Consider the following 25,787-nt stretch of genomic DNA (forward strand, 5'->3'; position numbering starts at 1 on the left):
CGGCACTGGAGTGATACAGGTGTGCGGTACACGGCACTGGTGTGATACAGGTGTGCGATATACGGCACTGGTGTGATACAGGTGTGCGATACACGGCACTGGTGTGATACAGGTGTGCGATACACGGCACTGGTGTGATACAGGTGTGCGATACACGGCACTGGTGTGATACAGGTGTGCGATACACGGCATTGGTGTGATACAGGAGTGTGATACACGACACTGGTGTGATACAGGTGTGTGATACATGGCACTGGTGTGATACACGGCACTGGTGTGATACAAGTGTGTGATACACTGCACTGGTGTGATACAAGTGTGTGATACACGGCACTGACTGGTGTGATACAAGTGTGTGATACACGGCACTGGTGTGATACAGCCAGGTGTGCGATACATGACATTGATGTGCTAGAGGTGAGCGGCGGTAACAGTGCACACGAGCGGACGTCTAGTCTAACAACGCTCGTGCCTCTTTAAAGGGCGGTGGTGTAGGCGTGGCCCTGGGTGTGTCGGGGGCGTGTCCGTGCCGGAGCGTGTGGATGCCGGAGCGGCGGTGACAGTGTGAGGTTGGAACTGCTCCGCGCATAGGACCCTGAGCCAGCGGCGACCACAGGTCAGCACGGGGGGCACAGGGCGCAGCAGCAGCACTCACCTGTCCGCACATGTGTGTGTGTGTGTGCTGAGGTCATGTGTGCCAGGGGGGCTGCCTGATACTCTAACTATGTGTGTGCAGGGGGGACACTTACAGAGTGTGTCCCGTGTACATAGGCAGCACCCACCTAGTCTGTGTGTGTCTGATCATTACATTGCTGTGTACTCTGCAATATGTGCCTGTTTATGTGTGTATATAGCTATATATATCTATTTATGATAGATATCTGTAATATGATTATTGGTGATTATCACATAGCTGTATAAAGCCATATAATCACAGACTTATGTGCTGGGGAAGTGTTTGGACATCATGACACTGACCCATACCTAAGGTGGAAAGAGCGATTCTATTTATTGCAATACAATAAATGTTACATTCTGTTGTGGAAAGTGAGTGTGGGTCACCCTGTAAATGTACAGGACACACCGTGTGTTATTCCTGGTGGTGCGTTGGACTGGGCCGCGCGGCTTTTATTCCAGCAATCAGCCAGTGATGTCATATGGAAGTAAGTGTAGTGACTTTGATGCGTTCTGTAGGTGACTGATATTGCGATGTCCCCACCTCCTTTCCATCACTCCTGGAGGCCACAAACGCACCGATTCACCAAGCAATTTAACATTTTTACAGCTTTTGCATTATTTTTTAAATTTTATTATTAGAATCCATTGCACGGAGACGGTTGTAATTTGGTAAAGCACATTATTTTTATTAGATATTTGTTTTCAATTCTTTTACTAGAATTGTGTTCAATTGAATTTTATTGTGAATTTCAACGACAAAAGACAAATTGTGACTTTCCAATACATGTTTTTATTAGCTTTTTTCGTTTTATGTAAAAGAGAAAAAACATCGACTAAAGCCACGAACCTTTCCTCTGTCTGATTGGAATTGGAGCTGTTCTGCAATATGGAGACATTTGCTGGAAAAATATTTTATTTTTTCCAACCATTTATATTTATTTTTGTATCGTTTGATGTGTGATTGAAACCAAATAATTTTTGGCAAAATGTTATAATTTGTTTCTACTGGAAAAAATATAGAAACAATTAATTTTATAAACAGGGAGACGACGGGGGTGGAATTAGGGGTGGACCGACTGCAAGGGAGCCTAGCGTGAAATTAAAGACACCTCCATTTTCCTCTCCGTTGCTGAAAATTCAATTTGCTTTATTTTTGTCTAGTTATTTGTTGGCATTTGCTGACGAAAACCACAATTGTAGAATTATAAATTTCCACCGTTGAGTCTGGGGGGATGCCATTCTGTCACATAGACCTGTGTTCTCCGTTAATGCTGTTATGTCACCTGTTTATTTTGTACCTTTTCATGTATACGGTTGACTATGTCCGTTTATGTAGTAGATCTGTTTTTTTATCCTTAAAAGTTTAGGTGGATCTGTCTAATAGATTTATAAATGCTTTTCCCTGTAACATCTGCGAGGATATTGGAATAAATCTCTATGATGGGTGTCTGAAGGTTTTGGTTTTGCCCGCCAAGGGGCAGAGAGAGGACACCAGGGTTTATGTCGGAGTTGGGGAATATTTGTATTGGCTGCATGATTCCGTGTAACCTGTCTGAACACACTGACTTGTTTATCATGTCATATTTGAAGCTCTTTGGGGGAAGTCGGAGAGAGTTGGATTGTAAAAAGGTGCAATTATTCTGCTGATTGCCAGGACGGGCTGCCTATTTAGTTTCATTATCCATAAGACGCATTATGTTCCCCCCCATCAATGTGAAAGTGGACGGGAGAGTGTGTAGCAGGGGGAAGAGGTGGGGGCTTTAATAGCAGTGCGATTAGACCCACAGCTGCAAAACTGAGATATCAGCCGCTCCACAATTACACATACACATCTACTAGGATGGATTAGCAAAGCAATTTTAGTCCTTTTATTTTCCGCCTGTTTGTCTACGAATCTTTTTTTTTTTTTTTTGTGGCATTTTTTTTGCCAGTTTCTTCATACACGAACCCCCCCCCCCCCTCCCCAAATGCGCAGATCAGCCCTGTGTAGCTCTCTGACGTTCTGTCTCTACCGTGCAGATGTGATAGTTGTGAGTTTGTGTTGCAGGGATGCACATAGACGCACGTTCCCCCACTCGTGAGCGACGTTCTGGCCCCCTCCACCCTTCGCCCTCGCCTGGTGCAATGTACAGCGTTCTATGTTTTGCCAAAGTGGATCATCGAATGGTGGGGAAGGGGGGGCTGAGGATGGGGGGAGGAGAATAAATGCGAAGGGGGGGGGGGGGAGAGAAAGGAGGAGATGGGGATAAAATTGGAGACCAACGCCATTTTTTTTTTTTTTTTGACAGCCTTATTGCTCCTTTTTCTATGTCGCAATCTCCGGGAAAGTGGGGGTTGTCATGTTTGTGGGGACCGTAATAGAGAACCCTGCTGTAACATGAAATAGGCTCAGGGGTAGGGATGATTTGGAGTGATAATGATTACGGGTAACCATCCATGAAATGTTGGCTACGAAGGAGAGATGACTCTTCTTTCAGAAACTGGAGGATGGGTGGCTAGTAATGTGGGGGAGGCTTTCGAGCGGTGCCAAAGCCACCCCTACAAACCTTTTTGGTCCGTGACCTTTTTCCCCAACACCTCCCTCTGTAGCCCCCATAATTACGGCAGAGGGGGGTATTGGGGTGTACTTGGATTCCTGTCTTAGGGGCATTCTCCTGTTTGTCTGGGGTGGGGAGACGCTTGCGGGGAACTATACATTTAAATGCACTGAAAGCTTGCGCAGTAGCGCAGAGAAATGTCATACTGAACGCGTGTTTGGACACCGCCCCCTTACCTCATCGCTTCACTGTTTTTTTTTTCTTTCTTTAAAATGATATGAAGGGTTCTGTCGTTAACCCCTTCACCGCTGCAGGGTAGTCACGGCTTTGCTTAGCCCTTGTAAACATGCATTTTTATTTGTTTTAAGGAATTTTTCAGTGGCCTCAATGACGTTCTATTGTATATGGTCTATTATCATTTGTTTTATTTTTTCAAGTTTTTATTATATATATATATATATATATATATATATATATATATATATATATATATATATATATATATATTTTTTTTTTTTTTTTTTATTTTTTTTTCTGCTTAAGATTTAACTCTGTCTCCTGGGAGTATATTTCCTGAGCTCACATTTTACGGATGCCACCATTTTATTTTATGTTTTTAGGGTGTAGAGATTTTTGTGTGTGTGTTTGTCTTTATAGTAACCTGCCTCCCATGCTTTTTGCTTTGCATGGGGTTTTGGGCAGATAGGGGACTTAGTGATTACCGTCAGTGATTACCGTCTCTTCACATCAGACACTTGACAATCAAACGCGTAATGGGGTTTGCAATACGAGGTGGGGGAGAGTACGGGTAGTATGGACGGGTTCTGGTGCCCTAGTTGGTTGTGGCATTTGTAGCAAATGCCCTGGAATATCAAGGTCTTTACTAGAACTCTGAATTATTGGGGTATGCTATCATGGAGGCACCTTCCTGCCTCTTGCCAGTTTAGGTACTTGTATGCATTGTGTGCGTCTTGCTATGGAAGCAATCACATCCTGATTAACTGCACGATGAATGATTTGTGAAGGGGAATTCTGCCTATTTGAAATTCTGATTGTCTGTGCCAGTCAGCGTAGTCTGTCAGATGGGGCCGTATGGGGGATAATATCCAACCTATTTATTTATTGGGGATTAGTAATACAAATAATACCATATGTAAGAGCCATTTATAATATCCTCTATGTCTTTATATTGTCTACTGTCCAAAGTATTTTTTGAATATAAAATTATAATCAATGTTTTCAGTGGACCACTCCCATATACTGTTCATTCTATATATACAATATGTTTGTTACATAGTACCACTCCCAGCCTATCCCTCCTTGTATGTATTCTATATATGTAATGTTTGTTACATAGTACCACTCCCAGCCTATCCCTCATTGTATGTATTCTATATATGTAATGTTTGTTACATAGTACCACTCCCAGGCTATCCCTCCCTGTATGTATTCTATATATGCAATGTTTGTTACATAGTACCACTCCCAGCCTATCCCTCCTTGTATGTATTCTATATATGCAATGTTTGTTACATAGTACCACTCCCAGCCTATCCCTCCTTGTATGTATTCTATATATGCAATGTTTGTTACATAGTACCACTTCCAGCCTATTCCTCCTTGTATGTGTTCTTTATATGCAATGTTTTTTACATAGTACCACTCCCAGCCTATCCCTCATTGTATGTATTCTATATATGCAATGTTTGTTACATAGTACCACTCCCAGTCTATCCCTCCTTGTATGTATTCTATATATGCATGTTTGTTACATAGTACCACTTCCAGCCTATCCCTCCTTGTATCTGTTCTATATATGCAATGTTTGTTACATAGTACCACTTCCAGCCTATCCCTCCTTGTATGTGTTCTATATATGCAATGTTTGTTACATAGTACCACTCCCAGCCTATCCCTCCTTGTATGCGTTCTATATATGCAATGTTTGTTACATAGTACCACTCCCAGCCTATCCCTCCTTGTATGTGTTCTATATATGCAATGTTTGTTACATAGTACCACTCCTAGCCTATCCCTCCTTGTATGTATTCTATATATGCAATGTGTGTTACATAGTACCACTTCCAGCCTATTCCTCCTTGTATGTGTTCTATATATGCAATGTTTTTTACATAGTACCACTCCCAGCCTATCCCTCATTGTATGTATTCTATATATGCAATGTTTGTTACATAGTACCACTCCCAGCCTATCCCTCCTTGTATGTATTCTATATATGCATGTTTGTTACATAGTACCACTTCCAGCCTATCCCTCCTTGTATGTGTTCTATATATGCAATGTTTGTTACATAGTACCACTTCCAGCCTATCCCTCCTTGTATGTGTTCTATATATGCAATGTTTGTTACATAGTACCACTCCCAGCCTATCCCTCCTTGTATGCGTTCTACATATGCAATGTTTGTTACATAGTACCACTCCCAGCCTATCCCTCCTTGTATGCGTTCTATATATGCAATGTTTGTTACATAGTACCACTCCCAGCATATCCCTCCTTCTATGCGTTCTATATATGCAATGTTTGTTACATAGTACCACTCCCAGCATATCCCTCCTTGTATGTGTTCTATATATGCAATGTTTGTTACATAGTACCACTCCCAGCCTATCCCTCCTTGTATGCATTCTATATATGCAGTGTTTGATACATAGTACCACTCCCAGCCTATCCCTCCTTGTATGTATTCTATATATGCAGTGTTTGATACATAGTACCACTCCCAGCCTATCCCTCCTTGTATGTATTCTATATATGTAATGTTTGTTACATAGTACCACTCCCAGCCTATCCCTCCCCGTATGTATTCTATATATGCAATGTTTGTTACATAGTACCACTTCCCGCCTATCCCAGTCTGTATGCATTCTATATATGCAATGTTTGTTACATAGTGCCACTCCCAGCCTATCCCTCCCCGTATGTATTCTATATATGCAATGTTTGTTACATAGTACCACTCTCAGCCTATCCCTCATTGTTTACTTCCTATACAGGGTATATCCAATGTATAGACTATATCTATATCCTGAGTATCTATAACTCCCATCCTTACATTCTATATACATGACATATATAGAAATATAGAATAAATACAGGGAGGGATATAATATATCTCTATATATGCTGCGCATATGTGTGTATATATATATATATATATATATATATATATATATATATATATAACAATTTGTAGATTTGTATCTCTGTATCCCATATCCAATGTATATATTAAATAGGACCACTCCCATCCTATCCTTCATTGTATACCTTTTTATATGCAGTGTATGAAAGGTAGACCACTCCTAGTCTGTCCAACCCTGTATATATTCTATACATGCGAAGTATATATTACATAGGACCTCTCCCAGTCCATCCATCCCTGTATATATTCTATGTATGCGATGTATATATTACATAGGACCTCTCCCAGTCTATCCATCCCTGTATATATTCTATATATGTGATGTATATATTACATAGGACCACTCCCAGTCCATCCATCCCTGTATATATTCTATATATGCGATGTATATATTACATAGGACCACTCCCAGTCTATCCATCTATGTATACATTCTGTATATCCAATGTAACCACTCCTATTCGAGTCATCCCAATATATATTTTATTTATGCTATGCATTTATTATTTCAGCCAATTTTACATATCCAGTGTATCTATTTTCAGATGCTTGAACTGTTCTGGGCTCTAACCTCTAACCCCTACGCCAGGTTTGTCCCATAGGCGCCAAACGAAATTAGAAACATTGGACAAGTTTATATCTTTCCAGACAACATCAAGGGGGCATGTACTAAGCAGTTATAATAGTAGAGAAGTGAGCCAGTGCAGAAGCTGTCCTGGCAACCAATCAGTATTGACGTAAAGTTTATAATTTGCATACTGTAAAAGTATACAGAGCAGCTGATTGGTTGCCATGGGCAACTTCTCCACTGACTCACTTCACCACTTTTATCACCACTTAGTACATGTCCCCCTAAAGTTGCTCAGACAGACTACAGATGTGGTTGTGGCGACTAAATATATTCAGTTGTCAGAATAGTTTGAGCATCTTGATGTCATAGATATGCTTATGTGTATATACAGTGCATCCGGAAAGTATTCACTTTTTCCACATTTTGTTATGTTACAGCCTTATTCCAAAATGGAATAAATTCATTTTTGTTCTCAAAATTCTACACACAAAACCCCATAATGACAACGTGAAAAAAAGTTTTTTTTGAGACTTTTAAAATGTTATTAAAAATAAAAAAAACTAAGAACTCACATGTACATAAGTATTCACAGCCTTTGCTCAATACTTTGTTGATGCACCTTTGGCAGCAGTTACAGCCTCAAGTCTTTTTGAATATGACGCCACAAGCTTGACACACCTATCTTTGGGCAGTTGTTCCCATTCCTCTTTGCAGCACCTCTCAAGCTCCATCAGGTTGGATGGGAAGCGTCGGTGCACAGCCATTTTCAGATCTCTCCAGAGATGTTCAATCGGATTCAAGTCTGGGCTCTGGCTGGGCCACCCAAGGACATTCACAGAGTTGTCTTGAAGACACTCCTTTGATATCTTGGCTGTGTGCTTAGGGCCGTTGTCCTGCTGAAAGATGAATCGTCGCCCCAGTCTGAGGTCAAGAGCGCTCTGGAGCAGGTTTTCATCCAGGATGTCTCTGTAGATTGTTGCATTCATCTTTCCCTCTATCCTGACTAGTCTCCCAGTTCTAGCTGCTGAAAAACATCCCCACAGCATGATGCCACCACCACCATGCTTCACTGATGGTATTGGCCTGGTGATGGTTTCCTCCAAACATGACGCCTGGCATTCACGCCAAAGAGTTCAATCTTTGTCTCATCAGACCAGAGAATTTTGTTTCTCATGGTCTGAGAGTACTTCAGGTGCATTTTGGCAAACTTCAGACGGGCTGCCATGTGCTTTTTACTGAGGAGTGGCTTCCGTCTGGCCACTCTACCATACAGGCCTGATTGGTGGATTGCTGCAGAGATGGTTGTCCTTCTGGAAGGTTCTCCTCTCTCCACAGAGGAATGCTGTAGTTCTTACAGAGCGACAATCGGGTTCTTGGTCACCTCCCTGACTATGGTTCTTCTCCCTCGATCGCTCTGGTTTCGAACTTCTTCCATTTATGCACTGTGCTCTTTGCAACCTTCAAAGCAGCAGATATTTTACTGTACCCTTCCCCAGATTTGTGCCTTGAGACAATCCTGTCTCGGTGGGCTACAGACAATTCCTTTGACTTCATGCTTTGTTTGTGCTCAGACATGCACTGTCAAGTGTGGGACCTAATATAGACAGGTGTGTGCCTTTCCAAATCATGTCCAATCAACTGAATTTACCACAGGTGGATTCCAGTTGAGCTGTAGGAACATCTCAAGGATGATCAGTGGACACAGGATGTACCTGAGCTCAATTTTGAGCTTACGGCATAGGCTGTGAATACTTATGTACATGTGATTTCTTAGGTTTTTTATTTTTAGTAAATTTGCAGAAATCTAAAAAAACAACAACTTTTTTTCATGTTGTCATTATGGGGTATTGTGTGTAGAAGCTTGAGGGGAAAAAGTAATTTATTCCATTTTGGAATACGGCTGTAACATAACAAAACGTGGTAAAAGTGAAGCGCTGTGAATACTTTTCGGATGCACTGTACCTTCAGTGGTATAATGCGGTGTGCTGATTGCTGCAGCCTTCATTGTCCATAGTGTAATGATGGAAAGATGGCACCCTAATGTCAGACAAGGTGCCTCATGGACCGTAGAAATGTCTTATTATATATTGTACATTCTATTTCCTCCCTGTAACAGCCCTACACATGTAATTTGTCCTAGAAGTATGGAATTTCTCCTATGCTGAAATCACAGCAACGCTGCCACTAACAACCCTTCTAGTTCCTCTTTTTATCCTGTATTACTAGTTTCAGTGTTACTCTGTATAATGGCACCCTGCACTATGTATGATACCTTCCTGTATTTGCCCCAACACTCTGTATAACACCGCCCTGTGTCCTCCCTGCTCTCTGTATAATACCATCCTGTGTCCTCCCTGCTCTCTGTATAACACCGCCCTGTGTCCTCCCTGCACTCTGTATAACACCGTCCTGTGTCCTCCCTGCTCTCTGTATAACACTGTCCTGTGTCCTCCCTGCTCTCTGTATAATACGATCCTGTGTCCTCTTTTACTCTGTAGAACATAGTCCGGTGTCCTCTCTGCACTCCGTATAACACCGTACTGTGTCCTCCCTGCTCTCTGTATAACACTGTCCTGTGTCCTCCCTGCTCTCTGTAGAACACCGTCCTGTGTCCTCCCTGCCCTCTGTAGAACACCGTCCTGTGTCCTCCCTGCACTCCGTATAACACCGTCCTGTGTCCTCCCTGCTCTCTGTAGAACACCGTCATGTGTCCTCCCTGCTCTCTGTATAACACCGTCCTGTGTCCTCCCTGCACTCTGTATAACACCGTCCTGTGTCCTCCCTGCTCTCTGTAGAACACCGTCCTGTGTCCTCCCTGCTCTCTGTAGAACACCGTCCTGTGTCCTCCCTGCTCTCTGTAGAACACCGTCCTGTGTCCTCCCTGCTCTCTGTAGAACACCGTCCTGTGTCCTCCCTGCACTCCGTATAACACCGTCCTGTGTCCTCCGTGCTCTCTGTAGAACACTGTCCTGTGTCCTCCCTGCTCTCTGTAGAACACTGTCCTGTGTCCTCCCTGCTCTCTGTATAACACTGTCCTGTATCCTCTCTGCACTCTGTATAACACCGTCCTGTGTCCTCCCTGCTCTCTGTATAACACTGTCCTGTGTCCTCCCTGCTCTCTGTATAACACTGTCCTGTGTCCTCCCTGCTCTCTGTATAACACTGTCCTGTGTCCTCCCTGCACTCTGTATAACACTCCTGTGTCTTCCCTGCACTCTGTATAACACCGTCCTGTGTCCTCCCTGCCCTCTGTATAACACCGTCCTGTGTCCTCTCTGCACTCCGTATAACACCGTCCTGTGTCCTCCCTGCTCTCTGTATAACACCGTCCTGTGTCCTCCCTGCACTCTGTATAACACCGTCCTGTATCCACCCTGCACTCTGTATAACACTGTCCTGTGTCCTCTCTGCTCTCTGTATAACACCGTCCTGTGTCCTCCCTGCTCTCTGTATAACACCGTCCTGTGTCCTCCCTGCTCTCTGTATAATACCATCCTGTGTCCTCCCTGCTCTCTGTATAACACCGTCCTGTGTCCTCTTTTACTCTGTAGAACACCGTCCTGTGTCCTCTCTGCACTCTGTATAACACCGTACTGTGTCCTCCCTGCTCTCTGTAGAACACCGTCCTGTGTCCTCCCTGCTCTCTGTAGAACACTGTCCTGTGTCCTCCCTGCTCTCTGTATAACACTGTCCTGTGTCCTCCCTGCTCTCTGTATAACACTGTCCTGTGTCCTCCCTGCTCTCTGTATAACACTGTCCTGTGTCCTCCCTGCTCTCTGTATAACACTGTCCTGTGTCCTCTCTGCACTCTGTATAACACTGTCCTGTGTCTTCCCTGCACTCTGTATAACACCGTCCTGTGTCCTCCCTGCCCTCTGTATAACACTGTCCTGTGTCCTCCCTGCACTCTGTATATCACCGTCCTGTGTCCTCCCTGCCCTCTGTATAACACTGTCCTGTGTCCTCCCTGCTCTCTGTAGAACACTGTCCTGTGTCCTCCCTGCTCTCTGTATAACACTGTCCTGTGTCCTCTCTGCACTCTGTATAACACTGTCCTGTGTCCTCTCTGCACTCTGTATAACACTGTCCTGTGTCCTCTCTGCACTCTGTATAACACTGTCCTGTGTCCTCACTGTGACTCTGTATAACACCGTCCTGTGTCCTCCCTGCACTCTGTATAATACCGTCCTGTGTCCTCTCTGCACTCTGTAGAACACCGTCCTGTGTCCTCTCTGCTCTCTGTATAACACCGTCCTGTGTCCTCCCTGCTCTCTGTAGAACACCGTCCTGTGTCCTCCCTGCACTCTGTAGAACACTGTCCTGTGTCCTCTCTGCACTCTGTATAACACTGTCCTGTGTCCTCCCTGCTCTCTGTATAACACTGTCCTGTGTCCTCTCTGCACTCTGTATAACACTGTCCTGTGTCCTCCCTGCACTCTGTATAACACCGTCCTGTGTCCTCTCTGCACTCTGTAGAACACCGTCCTGTGTCCTCCCTGCACTCTGTATAACACTGTCCTGTGTCCTCTCTGCACTCTGTATAACACTGTTCTGTGTTCTCTCTGCACTCTGTATAACACCGTCCTGTGTCCTTCCTGCACTCTGTATAACACCGTCCTGTGTCCTCTCTGCACTCTGTATAACACCGTCCTGTGTCCTCTCTGCACTCTGTAGAACACCGTCCTGTGTCCTCCCTGCTCTCCGTATAACACCGTCCTGTGTCCTCCCTGCTCTCTGTAGAACACCGTCCTGTGTCCTCCCTGCTCTCTGTAGAACACCGTCCTGTGTCCTCCCTGCTCTCTGTAGAACACCGTCCTGTGTCCTCCCTGCTCTCTGTAGAACACCGTCCTGTGTCCTCCCTGCTCTCTGTAGAACACCGTCCTGTGTCCTCCCTGCTCTCTGTATAACACCGTCCTGTGTCCTCCCTGCTCTCTGTATAACACCGTCCTGTGTTCTCCCTGCTCTCTGTGTAGCACTGTTTTATCCTCTGCATATCACTGTCCTATTCAGTATAAGACATCCCTGTACTCTGTATAACACACCCTGCACTCTGTATAACACCGTCCTGTGTCCTCCCTGCTCTCTGTATAACACCGTCCTGTGTCCTCCCTGCTCTCTGTATAACACCGTCCTGTGTTCTCCCTGCTCTCTATGTGAGCACTGTTTTATCCTCTGCATATCACTGTCCTATTCAGTATAAGACATCCCTGTACTCTGTATAACACACCCTGCACTCTGTATAACACCGTCCTGTGTCCTCCCTGCTCTCTGTATAACACCGTCCTGTGTCCTCCCTGCTCTCTGTATAACACCGTCCTGTGTTCTCCCTGCTCTCTATGTGAGCACTGTTCTATCCTCTGCATATCACTGTCCTGTTCAGTATAAGACATCCCTGTTCTCTGTATACACACCCTGCACTCTGTATAACACCGTCCTGTGTCCTCCCTGCTCTCTATGTGAGCACTGTTCTATCCTCTGCATATCACTGTCCTGTACCGTATAAGACATCCCTGTACTCTGTATAACACACCCAGCACTCTGTATAGCAATTTTGTCAAGCTCGCCTGCACTCTGTACAGCACCATCCTGTATCTGCACCGCAGGGGGGTTCTGGTTGCCCAGAAACCCCCTCCTCTTGTCCAGCGGCACAAATTACGACCACAATAGTATATAGGGTCTCATTCAGCATGAGACGCTAATGCCAGAGCGCACATGCAGGGCCTTTTCTGTGCATGCCCTGGCTGGGTTATGCTATCGCATTGATATGAACGCCTCTGCCATATTGACTTGCAGAGGCATTCGCGGGGTGGTCAGGGGTGGCGACATGGCATAGTGGGGTCGTGGCGGCAAAAACGGGGGCAGATCCGGGTCGTTTTCGGGGAGGTCACGTGCCAAGCTGCGCAGGCGGGAGGCTACCCTTACTTTGCTGTGTCTGCGATGCAGTTGCATTGCGATCGCATCACTGCGGCCATTAGCTTGCTGGGCGGCCTTGCTAAATTAGCAAAACTGCAACTGAAGCTGAATAAGGTCCCTAATATGATTACTAGAGCTGCCGCCACATAATGCAGTGTAAGGGACAGAGCGGAGCTGCTGCACGTGCCCAGTGGTAGCAGCTTCTTCTACCAAGTTTGCTGTGTGTGGATCTGAGACCTCATATACTGTAGTGCGCTGGACCAGAGGGTAGCTGCCAGGAAGAAGAGACAGGAGCCTTTCCATGGGGAGGGAGAATGCGTGCAAGCGCAGTTCTTTCTCCTTCTGGTTCTGTAATGTTTGTGTATTTAATATATATGCTATAAGATATTGAACCTTTTCTTGACCACTTATGTTGTTTATATGACATAAAAAGATGAATGTATACATATATATCCGGGGGTTGTTACTGTGTTCTTTTACCACCACCCAGTCTCCTGCACTAGCTGCAATGTTCCACAGAGCGAGAGACTGTGAATTGCATTTAGATACCCCCCCCCCCCCCTTCCCCTCTAGAAATCCTGCATTTGCCCCTGTACTCTGTATAATACCTCCATATATTTGCTCTGTACTTTGAGGGTAATTCAGAGTTGATCGCAGCAGCAAATTTGTTATCAGTTGGGCAAAACCATGTGCACTGCAGGTGGGGCAGATGTAACATGTGCAGAGAGAGTTAGATTTGTGTGGGTTATTTTGTTTCTGTGCAGGGTAAATACTGGCTGCTTTATTTTTACACTGCAATTTAGATTTCAGTTTGAACACACCCCACCCAAATCTAACTCTCTCTGCACATGTTACATCTGCTCCTTCCCCCTCCCCTGCAGTGCACATGGTTTTGCCCATTTGCTAACAAATTTGCTGCTGCGATCAACTCTCCCTTTGTGTAGTACCATTCCTACATGTGCCCTGCAACTTGTATAATACTTGCTTGTATACGTTCAGTACTCATGGTTGTAGCTCCCTATATACGACTTGCACTATGTATAAAACCTCTTTTTATATGAACTGCAGTTGGTGTAGTACTTATTTAAATTGGTCCTACACTCCATATAACCCCTCCCTCTAGCTGCCCTCCACTCTCTATAACCTGTATCCGCCCTGTACTCTGAATAACACCTTCCTGTACTAACCTGCACACTGTATAACACCGTATTGTATACGAGTATGTCCTGCACTCTGTATAACACAGGGCCGTAACTAGGGGGGGGCTGAGGGGGCATGCGCCCCGGGTGCAGGATTCGAGGGGGCGCCAAGGAGTTACAGAGGAGCAGGATTTTTTTTTTTACTGGCAGTGCTGTGCTGCTCCAGTGAGACAGCAGACAGCTCCCAGGGCAATGTATCTGACCCACCAGTTTGCCCGCAGCTGGCTCCGATGCTGTGCAGGTGAGATCCAGTACCTGGGATCTTTCCTATGTCGGCTTCTGTCTTAAACGCTCTTCTTTGCCATGCAGTGCTGCGACTAGTGTGCGGTGCACCATACAAGCTGTAGAAGTGCACTGTGCTCCCAGTTAGCAGTATCAACCTCTGCTTTGCCTCCCAGATGGGGAGATTTGGTGTAGCTTATAGGGGGGTGTAGTACAGTGATGTAGTGTACCATATAGGTTATGTAGTGTTGTAATGTATTGCAGTATATAGGGGCATGTAGTGCACTGATGTGGTGTAGCATATAAGGGGATGTAGTGTAGTGATGTAGTGTAGCATATAGGGTATGTAGTGCAGTGTATAGGGGCATGTAGTGTAGTGATGTAGTGTAGCATATAGGGTATGTAGTGCAGTGTATAGGGTATGTAGTGCAGTTCTTATGGGCATGTAGTGATGTAGTTCAGCGTGTAGGAGATGTAGTATAGTGATGTAGTGTAGCATATATGGTATGGATTACAGTGCATAGGGGGGGCGTGTAGTGATGTGTTATAGTGATGTAGTGCAGTGGATAGAGGAATGTAGTGCAATGATGAGGTGTTATGATATAGTGCAATGTATGGGGACACACAAAGGAGCAAATAGTTGAACACGCTTGTGGAGCATGTAACACATAGGGCATTTGAGGCACATAGGGGAATATTGTCCAGTAGTATCCCCTTTTTTCCAAATTTTTGATAATCTGATAATTTTAGTCTGATGGGTTTTTTTTGTTTGTTTTGTGCTTTGTTTTTTTGGGGGGAGGGCGCCAAATTACTGCCTTGCCCCGGGTGACGAAAATCCTAGTTTCGGCCCTGTATAACATCTGCCTCTAGCTGCTTTACACTCTGTATAACACCATCCTGTATCTGCCTTGTACTCTGTATAACACCATCCTGAGCCTGCACTGTATAAAACACCACCCTGTATATATCCTGCACTCTGTATAACATCTGCCTCTAGTTGACTTGCACTCTGTATAACACCATCTTGTATATGTCCTGCACTCTGTATAATACATCCCGCTAGCTGCCCTCTTTAAAGAACCTCCCTCTAGCCACTCTGCACTCTGTGGGGGTCATTCCGAGTTGTTCGCTCGCAAGCGGATTTTAGCAGATTTGCTCATGCTAAGCCGCCGCCTACTGGGAGTGAATCTTAGCATCTTAAAATTGCGAACGATGTATTCACAATATTGCGATTACACACCTCGTAGCAGTTTCTGAGTAACTTCAACCTTACTCGGCATCTGCGATCAGTTCAGTGCTTGTCGTTCCTGGTTTGACGTCACAAACACACCCAGCGTTCGCCCAGACACTCCCCCGTTTCTCCGGCCACTCCTGCGTTTTTTCCGGAAACGGTAGCGTTTTTTCCCACACGCCCATAAAACGGCCTGTTTCCGCCCAGTAACACCCATTTCCTGTTAATCACATTACGATCGCCAGAACGATGAAAATGCCGTGAGTAAAATTCCGAAGTGCATAGCAAATTTACTTGGCGCAGTCGCAGTGCGGACATTGCGCATGCGCATTAAGCGGAAAATCGCTGCGATGCGAAGATTTTTACCGAGCGAACAACTCGGAATGACCCCCTGTATAACATGTCCCTCTAGTAGCCCTGCACTCTGGATAACACCATCCTGCATCTGACCTGTACTCTATGTAGCATCATCCTTTATTTGCCTTGCACACTGTATAACACCACCCTGCACCCTGTATAGCATCTTCTAGCCACCCTGCACTCTGTGTAACACCATCCTGTATCTGGCCTGCACTCCGTATAACACCATCCTATATACACCCTGCACCCTGTATTACATCTCCCTCTAGCTGCCCTGCACTCTGTATAGCAACTCCTGTTAGCTCTTCTTCTCCATTCTGTATAACACTGTCCTGTATCCAACCTGTACTCTGTATAACTCTGTCCTGTGTTCAACCCGCACTCTGTATAACACCACCCTGTACTTTGTATAACACCGTTCTTGTGTTTACCCTGCATTTTATTTAACACCATCCTGTGCGCCTGATTCATGTTTGTAAGTAGAGCAAAAAAAAAAAAAGCAACTAGGGAAAACCATGTGCACTGCAGGTTGGGCTGATGTAACACGTGCAGAGAGAGTTAGATTTGGGTGGGGTGTGTTCAAGCTGAAATCGAAATTGCAGTGTGATAATAAAGCTGTGTAACATTTGTAGGCTACATGCAAAAGCAGCCAGTATTTACCCAGCACAGAAAAAAATATAAATGTATATTTGCTTCTCTTGCATTGCAGCATGGATTGTTCCAGACACAAAGTTACTTGTTTTTTTATGTTTTGCTTACAAACATGAATCAGACCATGGGGGTAATTCAGACCTGATCGCAGCAGCAAATTTGTTAGCAGTTGGGCAAAACCATGGCCCTCATTCCGAGTTGTTCGCTCGGTAAAAATCTTCGCATCGCAGCGATTTTCCCCTTAATGCGCATGCGCAATGTCCGCACTGCGACTGCGCCAAGTAAATTTGCTATGTAGTTAGGAATTTTACTCACGGCTTTTTCATCGTTCTGGCGATCGTAATGTGATTGACAGGAAATGGGTGTTACTGGGCGGAAACAGGCCGTTTTATGGGCGTGTGGGAAAAAACGCTACCGTTTCCGGAAAAAACGCAGGAGTGGCCGGAGAAACGGAGGAGTGTCTGGGCGAACGCTGGGTGTGTTTGTGACGTCAAACCAGGAACGACAAGCAGTGAAATGATCGCAGATGCCGAGTAAGGTTGAAGTTACTCAGAAACTGCTACGAGGTGTGTAATCGCAATATTGCGATTACTTCGTTCGCAATTTTAAGATGCTAAGATTCACTCCCAGTAGGCGGCGGCTTAACATGAGCAAATCTGCTAAAATCCGCTTGCGAGCGACCAACTCGGAATGAGGGCCCATGTGCACTGCAGGTGTGGCAGATGTAACATGTGCAGAGAGCGTTAGATTTGGGTGGGTTATTTTGTTTCCGTGCAGGTTAAATACTGACTTCTTTATTTTTACACTGCAGTTTAGATTTCAGTTTGAACACACCACACTCAAATCTAACTCTCTCTGCACATGTTACATCTGCCCCACCTGCAGTGCACATGGTTTTGCCCAACTGCTAACAAATTTGCTGCTGCGATCAACTCTGAATTAGGCCCCCTGTATCTGCCCTGCACCATGTATAACACAGCTCTGTGGTCTCCCTGCACTCTGTATAATTCTGTCCTTTATTTGACATTCACTCTGTATAGCACCTTCCTCTCTGGATAATACCGTCCTGTATGTGCACTGCCCTCTGTATAATACCTCCCTGCATTCTATGTAGTACCTTCCCATATGTGCCCTGCTCTTTGCAGAATACCTCCTCAGCACTCATTTTTAAACCTCCCTATATACAACTTGCACTGTGTATAAAACCCAAATATTTGAACTACTAAGCTCGTATTACTACTTATTTTTTAAATCCTCCTAACACTCTGTATAACCCCCCCGCCTCTCTTGCCCTCTGTGTTATGACTCTGTCTCTGTGGGTGCAGGTCAGAGCTCTGGTGGTAATTCAGACCTGATCACTAGCAAGGGATTTTGCACTGCTGCAATCAGATAGTCACCGCCTACAGGAGGACTGTATTTTAGCTGTACAAGTGTGCGATCGCGTGTGTAGCAGAGCTGTACAACAGTCTCTGTGCAGCCCAGGACTTGCTCAGCCGCTGCGATCACATCAGCCTGTCCGGGACCGGAATTGACGTCAGGAAGCCTCTCTGCAAACGCATGGACACGCCTCCGTTTTTCCAGACACTCCCTGAAAACGGTCAGTTGACACCCACAAACGCCCTCTTCCTGTCAATCTCTTTGCGACCGCCCGTGCGAACGGATCCCTCGCACAAACCCATCGCTGAGCGGCGATCCGCTTTGTACCCGTGCCATGCACCTGCGCATTGCGGTGCATACACATACGCAGTTTGGACCTGATCGCCCGCTGTGCGAAAACGCACAGCAGCAATCGGGTCTGAATTACCCCCTCTGTTCTTTGCATGTTGCATCACTATCGTGTTATGAGACATTTCGTTTGCGTTCAGACCTGGAGAATTGTAGGTATAACCTAATAATGTCCGTAAATAGAGTGTTGTAATATTTTTGCATTTGTCAGCCCTCCCTATTTCCCCGATTTTGTAGAGCTGGAGCTGTCAGAGACCTCTCGGACAGCTTTCATGATTGGGCTGTGAGGTTACGGGAGAGCTCCTTTCACCTGTTTGTTTGATTGATATGATCTATATATAAATACTTAGAATATGAACATGCTTCGCTCATGTGAATAGAGGCAGACTAATTCCTGTGAGAGAGAGAGTGGAGATGGGTACAACCTGTGAGAGAGAGAGTGGAGATGGATACACCCTGTGAGAGAGAGTGGAGATGGGTACACCCTTTGAGAGAGAGAGTGGGGATGGGTACACCTTGTGAGAGAGAGAGTGGGGATGGGTACACCCTGTGAGAGAGAGAGTGGAGATGGGTACACCCTGTGAGAGAGAGAGTGGAGATGGGTACACCCTGTGAGAGAGAGAGAGTGGGGATGGGTACACCCTGTGAGAGAGAGAGCGGAGATGGGTACACCCTGTGAGAGAGAGAGTGGGGATGGGTACACCCTATGAGAGAGAGAGTGGAGATGGGTACACCCTGTGAGAGAGAGAGTGGAGATGGGTACACCCTGTGAGAGAGAGTGGAGATGGGTACACCCTGTGAGAGAGAGAGTGGAGATGGGTACACCCTGTGAGAGAGAGAGTGGAGATGGGTACACCCTGTGAGAGAGAGAGTGGAGATGGGTACACCCTGTGAGAGAGAGAGTGGAGATGGGTACACCCTGTGAGAGAGAGAGTGGAGATGGGTACACCCTGTGAGAGAGAGAGTGGAGATGGGTACACCCTGTGAGAGAGAGAGTGGAGATGGGTACACCCTGTGAGAGAGAGAGTGGAGATGGGTACACCCTGTGAGAGAGACTGGAGATGGGTACACCCTGTGAGAGAGAGAGTGGAGATGGGTACACCCTGTGAGAGAGACTGGAGATGGGTACACCATGTCAGAGAGAGACTGGAGATGGGTACAGCGTGAGTGAGAGACAGGAGATGGGCACAGCATGTGAGAGAGACACTGGAGATGGGTACACCTTGTGAGAGAGAGACTGGAGATGGGTACACCTTGTGAGAGAGAGACAAGAGATGGTACACCTTGTGAGAAAGAGACAGGAGATGGGTACACCTTCTGAGAGAGACTGGAGATGGGTATACCATGTAAGAGATAGAGACTGGAGATGGTACACCTTGTGAGAGAGAGACTGAAGATGGTACACCTTGTGAGAGCGAGAGTGAGTGGAGATGGGTACACCATGTGAGAGATTGATTGGAGATGGGTACACCTTGTGAGAGAGAGAGAGACTGAAGATGGTACACCTTGTGAGAGAGAGAGAGTGGAGATGGGTACACCATGTGAGAGAGACTGGATATGGTACACCTTTTTAGAGAGAGACTGGAGATGGATGCACCGTGTGATAGAGAGACTAGAGATGGGTATACCATGTGATAGAGACACTGGAGATGGGTACAGTGTGAGAGAAAGACTGGACATGGTACACCTTGTGAGAAAGAGACTGGAGATTGTACACCTTATGAGAGAGAGACTGGAGATGGTTCCCCTTGTGAGAGAGACACTGGAGATAGGTACACCTTATGAGAGAGAGACTGGATATGGTACACCTTGTGAGAGAGACTGGAGATGGTACACCTTGTGAGAGAGAGAGTGGACACAGTACACCTTGTGAGAGAGAGACTGGACATGGTACACCTTGTGAGAGAGAGACTGGACATGGTACACCTTGTGAGAGAGAGACTGGACATAGTACACCTTGTGAGAGAGAGACTGAAGATGGTACACCATGTAAGAGAGAGACTGGACATGGTACACCTTGTGAGAGAGATACTGAAGATGGTACACCCTGTGAGAGAGAGAGTGGAGATGGGTACACCCTGTGAGAGAGAGTGTAGATGGGTACACCCTGTGAGAGAGAGAGAGTGGAGATGGGTACACCCTGTGAGAGAGAGTGGAGATGGGTACACCCTGTGAGAGAGAGAGAGTGGAGATGGGTACACCCTGTGAGAGAGAGAGAGTGGAGATGGGTATACCCTGTGAGAGAGTGGAGATGGGTACACCCTGTGAGAGAGAGTGGAGATGGGTACACCTTGTGAGAGAGAGAGTGGAGATGGGTACACCCTGTGAGAGAGAGAGTGGAGATGGGTACACCCTGTGAGAGAGAGAGTGGAGATGGGTACACCCTGTGAGAGAGAGAGTGGAGATGGGTACACCCTGTGAGAGAGAGAGTGGAGATGGGTACACCCTGTGAGAGAGAGAGTGGAGATGGGTACACCCTGTGAGAGAGAGAGTGGAGATGGGTACACCCTGTGAGAGAGAGAGTGGAGATGGGTACACCCTGTGAGAGAGAGAGTGGAGATGGGTACACCCTGTGAGAGAGAGAGTGGAGATGGGTACACCCTGTGAGAGAGAGAGTGGAGATGGGTACACCCTGTGAGAGAGAGAGTGGAGATGGGTACACCCTGTGAGAGAGAGAGTGGAGATGGGTACACCCTGTGAGAGAGAGAGTGGAGATGGGTACACCCTGTGAGAGAGAGAGTGGAGATGGGTACACCCTGTGAGAGAGAGAGTGGAGATGGGTACACCCTGTGAGAGAGAGACTGGAGATGGGTATACCATGTCAGAGAGAGACTGGAGATGGGTACAGCGTGAGTGAGAGACAGGAGATGGGCACAGCATGTGAGAGAGACACTGGAGATGGGTACACCTTGTGAGAGAGAGACTGGAGATGGGTACACCTTGTGAGTGAGAGACAGGAGATGGTACACCTTGTGAGAAAGAGACAGGAGATGGGTACACCTTCTGAGAGAGACTGGAGATGGGTATACCATGTAAGAGATAGAGACTGGAGATGGTACACCTTGTGAGAGAGAGACTGAGTGGAGATGGGTACACCATGTGAGAGATTGATTGGAGATGGGTACACCTTGTGAGAGAGAGAGACTGAAGATGGTACACCTTGTGAGAGAGAGAGAGTGGAGATGGGTACACCATGTGAGAGAGACACGAGATGGGTACAGTATAAGAGAGAGGCTGGAGATGGGCACAGCATGTGAGAAAGAGACTGAAGATAGGTACACCTTGTGAGAGAGACTGGAGATGGATGCACCATGTGATAGAGAGACTAGAGATGGGTATACCATGTGATAGAGACACTGGAGATGGGTACAGTGTGAGAGAAAGACTGGACATGGTACACCTTGTGAGAAAGAGACTGGAGATTGTACACCTTATGAGAGAGAGACTGGAGATGGTTCCCCTTGTGAGAGAGACACTGGAGATAGGTACACCCTGTGAGAGAGAGACTGGTTATGGTACACCTTGTGAGAGAGACTGGAGATGGTACACCTTATGAAAGAGAGAGAGTGGAGATGGGTACACCATGTCAGAGAGAGACTGGAGATGGGTACAGCGTGAGTGAGAGACGAGATGGGTACAGCGTGAGTGAGAGACTGGAGATGGGTACAGCGTGAGTGAGAGACTGGAGATGGGTACAGCGTGAGTGAGAGACAGGAGATGGGCACAGCATGTGAGAGAGACACTGGAGATGGGTACACCTTGTGAGAGAGAGACTGGAGATGGGTACACCTTGTGAGAGAGAGAGACAAGAGATGGTACACCTTGTGAGAAAGAGACAGGAGATGGGTACACCTTCTGAGAGAGACTGGAGATGGGTATACCATGTAAGAGATAGAGACTGGAGATGGTACACCTTGTGAGAGAGAGACTGAAGATGGTACACCTTGTGAGAGCGAGAGTGAGTGGAGATGGGTACACCATGTGAGAGATTGATTGGAGATGGGTACACCTTGTGAGAGAGAGAGAGACTGAAGATGGTACACCTTGTGAGAGAGAGAGAGTGGAGATGGGTACACCATGTGAGAGAGAGACTGGATATGGTACACCTTGTGAGAGAGAGACTGGACATGGTACACCTTGTGATAGAGAGACTGGACATGGTACACCTTGTGAGAGAGAGACTGGACATGGTACACCTTGTGAGAGAGAGACTGAAGATGGTACACCATGTGAGAGAGAGACTGGAGGTGGTACACCTTGTGAGAAAGAGAGTGGAGAGGGGTACACCATGTGAGAAAGAGACTAGAGATGGGTATACCATGTGAGAAAGAGACTGGAGATGGGTATACCATGTGAGAGAGAGACTGGAGATAGGTACAGCGTGAGAGAGAGAGACTGGAGATGGATACATCATGTGAGAGAGAGGGGTATACCATGTGAGAGACTGGAGATGGATGCACCATGTGAGAGAGAGACTAGAGATGGGTATACCATGTGAAATAGAGACTGGAGATGGGTATACCATGTGAGAGATAGAGACTGGAGATGGTACACCTTGTGAGAGAGAGACTGAAGATGGTACACCTTGTGAGAGCGAGATTGATTGGAGATGGGTACACCTTGTGAGAGAGAGAGAGAGACTGAAGATGGTACACCTTGTGAGAGAGAGACTGAAGATGGTACACCTTGTGAGAGAGAGAGAGAGTGGAAATGGGTACACCCTGTGAGAGAGAGAGTGGACATGGTACACCTTGTGAGAGAGAGACTGGACATGGTACACCTTGTGAGAGAGAGACTGGACATGGTACACCTTGTGAGAGAGAGACTGGAGGTGGTACACCTTGTGAGAAAGAGAGTGGAGAGGGGTACACCATGTGAGAAAGAGACTAGAGATGGGTATACCATGTGAGAGAGAGACTAGAGAGGGGTATACCATGTGAGAGAGAGACTAGAGATGGGTACACCATGTGAGAGAGAGACTGGAGATGGGTATACCATGTGAGAGAGAGACAGGAGATGGGTATACCATGTGAGAGAGAGACTAGAGATGGGTACACCATGTGAGAGAGAGACTAGAGAGGGGTACACCATGTGAGAAAGAGACTAGAGATGGGTATACCATGTGAGAGAGAGACTAGAGAGGGGTATACCATGTGAGAGAGAGACTAGAGATGGGTACACCATGTGAGAGAGAGACAGGAGATGGGTATACCATGTGAGAGAGAGACAGGAGATGGGTATACCATGTGAGAGAGAGACAGGAGATGGGTACACCATGTGAGAGAGAGACTGGAGATGGGTATACCATGTGAGAGAGAGACAGGAGATGGGTATACCATGTGAGAGAGAGACAGGAGATGGGTATACCATGTGAGAGAGAGACAGGAGATGGGTACACCATGTGAGAGACTAGAGATGGGTACACCCTGTGAGAGAGAGACTAGAGATGGGTATACCATGTGAGAGAGAGACTAGAGATGGGTACACCATGTGAGAGAGAGACTAGAGATGGGTATACCATGTGAGAGAGACAGGAGATGGGTATACCATGTGAGAGAGAGACTAGAGATGGGTACACCATGTGAGAGAGAGACTGGAGATGGGTATACCATGTGAGAGAGACAGGAGATGGGTACACCATGTGAGAGAAAGACTAGAGATGGGTACACCATGTGAGAGAGAAACTAGAGATGGGTACACCATGTGAGAGAGAGACTGGAGATGGGTACACCATGTGAGAGACTAGAGATGGGTACACCATGTGAGAGAGAGACTAGAGATGGGTACACCATGTGAGAGAGAGACTGGAGATGGGTATACCATGTGAGAGAGACAGGAGATGGGTACACCATGTGGGAGAAAGACTAGAGATGGGTACACCATGTGAGAGAGAGACTAGAGATGGGTACACCATGTGAGAGAGAGACTAGAGATGGGTACACCATGTGAGAGAGAGACTGGAGATGGGTACACCATGTGAGAGACTAGAGATGGGTACACCATGTGAGAGAGAGACTAGAGATGGGTACACCATGTGAGAGTGAGACTGGAGATGGATGCACCATGTGAGAGAGAGACTAGAGATGGGTACACCATGTGAGAGAGAGACTGGAGATGGGTATACCATGTGAGAAAGAGACTGGAGATGGGTACACCCTGTGAGAGACTGGAGATGGATGCACCATGTGAGAGAGAGACTAGAGATGGGTACACCATGTGAGAGAGAGACTAGAGATGGGTATACCATGTGAGAGACTGGAGATGGATGCACCATGTGAGAGAGAGACTAGAGATGGGTACACCATGTGAGAGAGAGACTAGAGATGGGTACACCATGTGAGAGAGAGACTGGAGATGGGTACACCATGTGAGAGAGACAGGAGATGGGTATACCATGTGAGAGAGAGACTAGAGATGGGTATACCATGTGAGAGAGAGACTAGAGATGGGTATACCATGTGAGAGAGACTAGAGATGGGTATACCATGTGAGAGAGAGAGACTAGAGATGGGTATACCATGTGAGAGAGAGACTAGAGATGGGTATACCATGTGAGAGAGAGACTAGAGATGGGTACACCATGTGAGAGAGAGACAGGAGATGGGTATACCATGTGAGAGAGAGACAGGAGATGGGTATACCATGTGAGAGAGACAGAAGATGGGTATACCATGTGAGAGAGAGACAGGAGATGGGTATACCATGTGAGAGAGAGACTAGAGATGGGTATACCATGTGAGAGAGACTGGAGATGGGTACACCATGTGAGAGAGACAGGAGATGGGTATACCATGTGAGAGAGAGACTAGAGATGGGTATACCATGTGAGAGAGACTAGAGATGGGTATACCATGTGAGAGAGAGACTAGAGATGGGTATACCATGTGAGAGAGAGACTAGAGATGGGTACACCATGTGAGAGAGAGACAGGAGATGGGTATACCATGTGAGAGAGAGACAGGAGATGGGTATACCATGTGAGAGAGACAGAAGATGGGTATACCATGTGAGAGAGAGACAGGAGATGGGTATACCATGTGAGAGAGAGACTAGAGATGGGTATACCATGTGAGAGAGACAGGAGATGGGTATACCATGTGAGAGAGAGACTAGAGATGGGTACACCATGTGAGAGAGAGACTAGAGATGGATATACCATGTGAGAGAGAGACAGGAGATGGGTACACCATGTGAGAGAGAGACTAGAGATGGGTACACCATGTGAGAGAGAGACAAGAGATGGGTATACCATGTGAGAGAGAGACAGGAGATGGGTATACCATGTGAGAGAGAGACAGGAGATGGGTACACCATGTGAGAGAGAGACTGGAGATGGGTATACCATGTGAGAGAGAGACTGGAGATGGGTATACCATGTGAGAGAGAGACTGGAGATGGATATACCATGTGAGAGAGAGACTGGAGATGGGTACACCATGTGAGAGAGAGACTAGAGATGGGTACACCATGTGAGAGAGAGACTGGAGATGGGTACACCATGTGAGAGAGAGACTAGAGATGGGTACACCATGTG

At 46.4% G+C, this 25,787-nt stretch overlaps 1 protein-coding gene across 1 annotated transcript in view; it reads left to right on the top strand.

Annotated features, from left to right (window-relative positions):
* Positions 1–534: 534 nt before the first annotated feature.
* The window catches only part of NRXN3 (neurexin 3), a 376,989-nt gene continuing 351,736 nt past the window's right edge, over positions 535–25,787 (top strand). Inside the window, exon 1 of the mRNA XM_063946596.1 lies at positions 535–616. The gene's annotated coding sequence lies outside the window, so the exon portion shown is untranslated. The remainder of the gene's footprint in view (positions 617–25,787) is intronic.

This window comes from Pseudophryne corroboree, chromosome 12, assembly GCF_028390025.1.
Source record: "Pseudophryne corroboree isolate aPseCor3 chromosome 12, aPseCor3.hap2, whole genome shotgun sequence".
In the NCBI taxonomy this organism is placed as follows: domain Eukaryota; kingdom Metazoa; phylum Chordata; class Amphibia; order Anura; family Myobatrachidae; genus Pseudophryne; species Pseudophryne corroboree.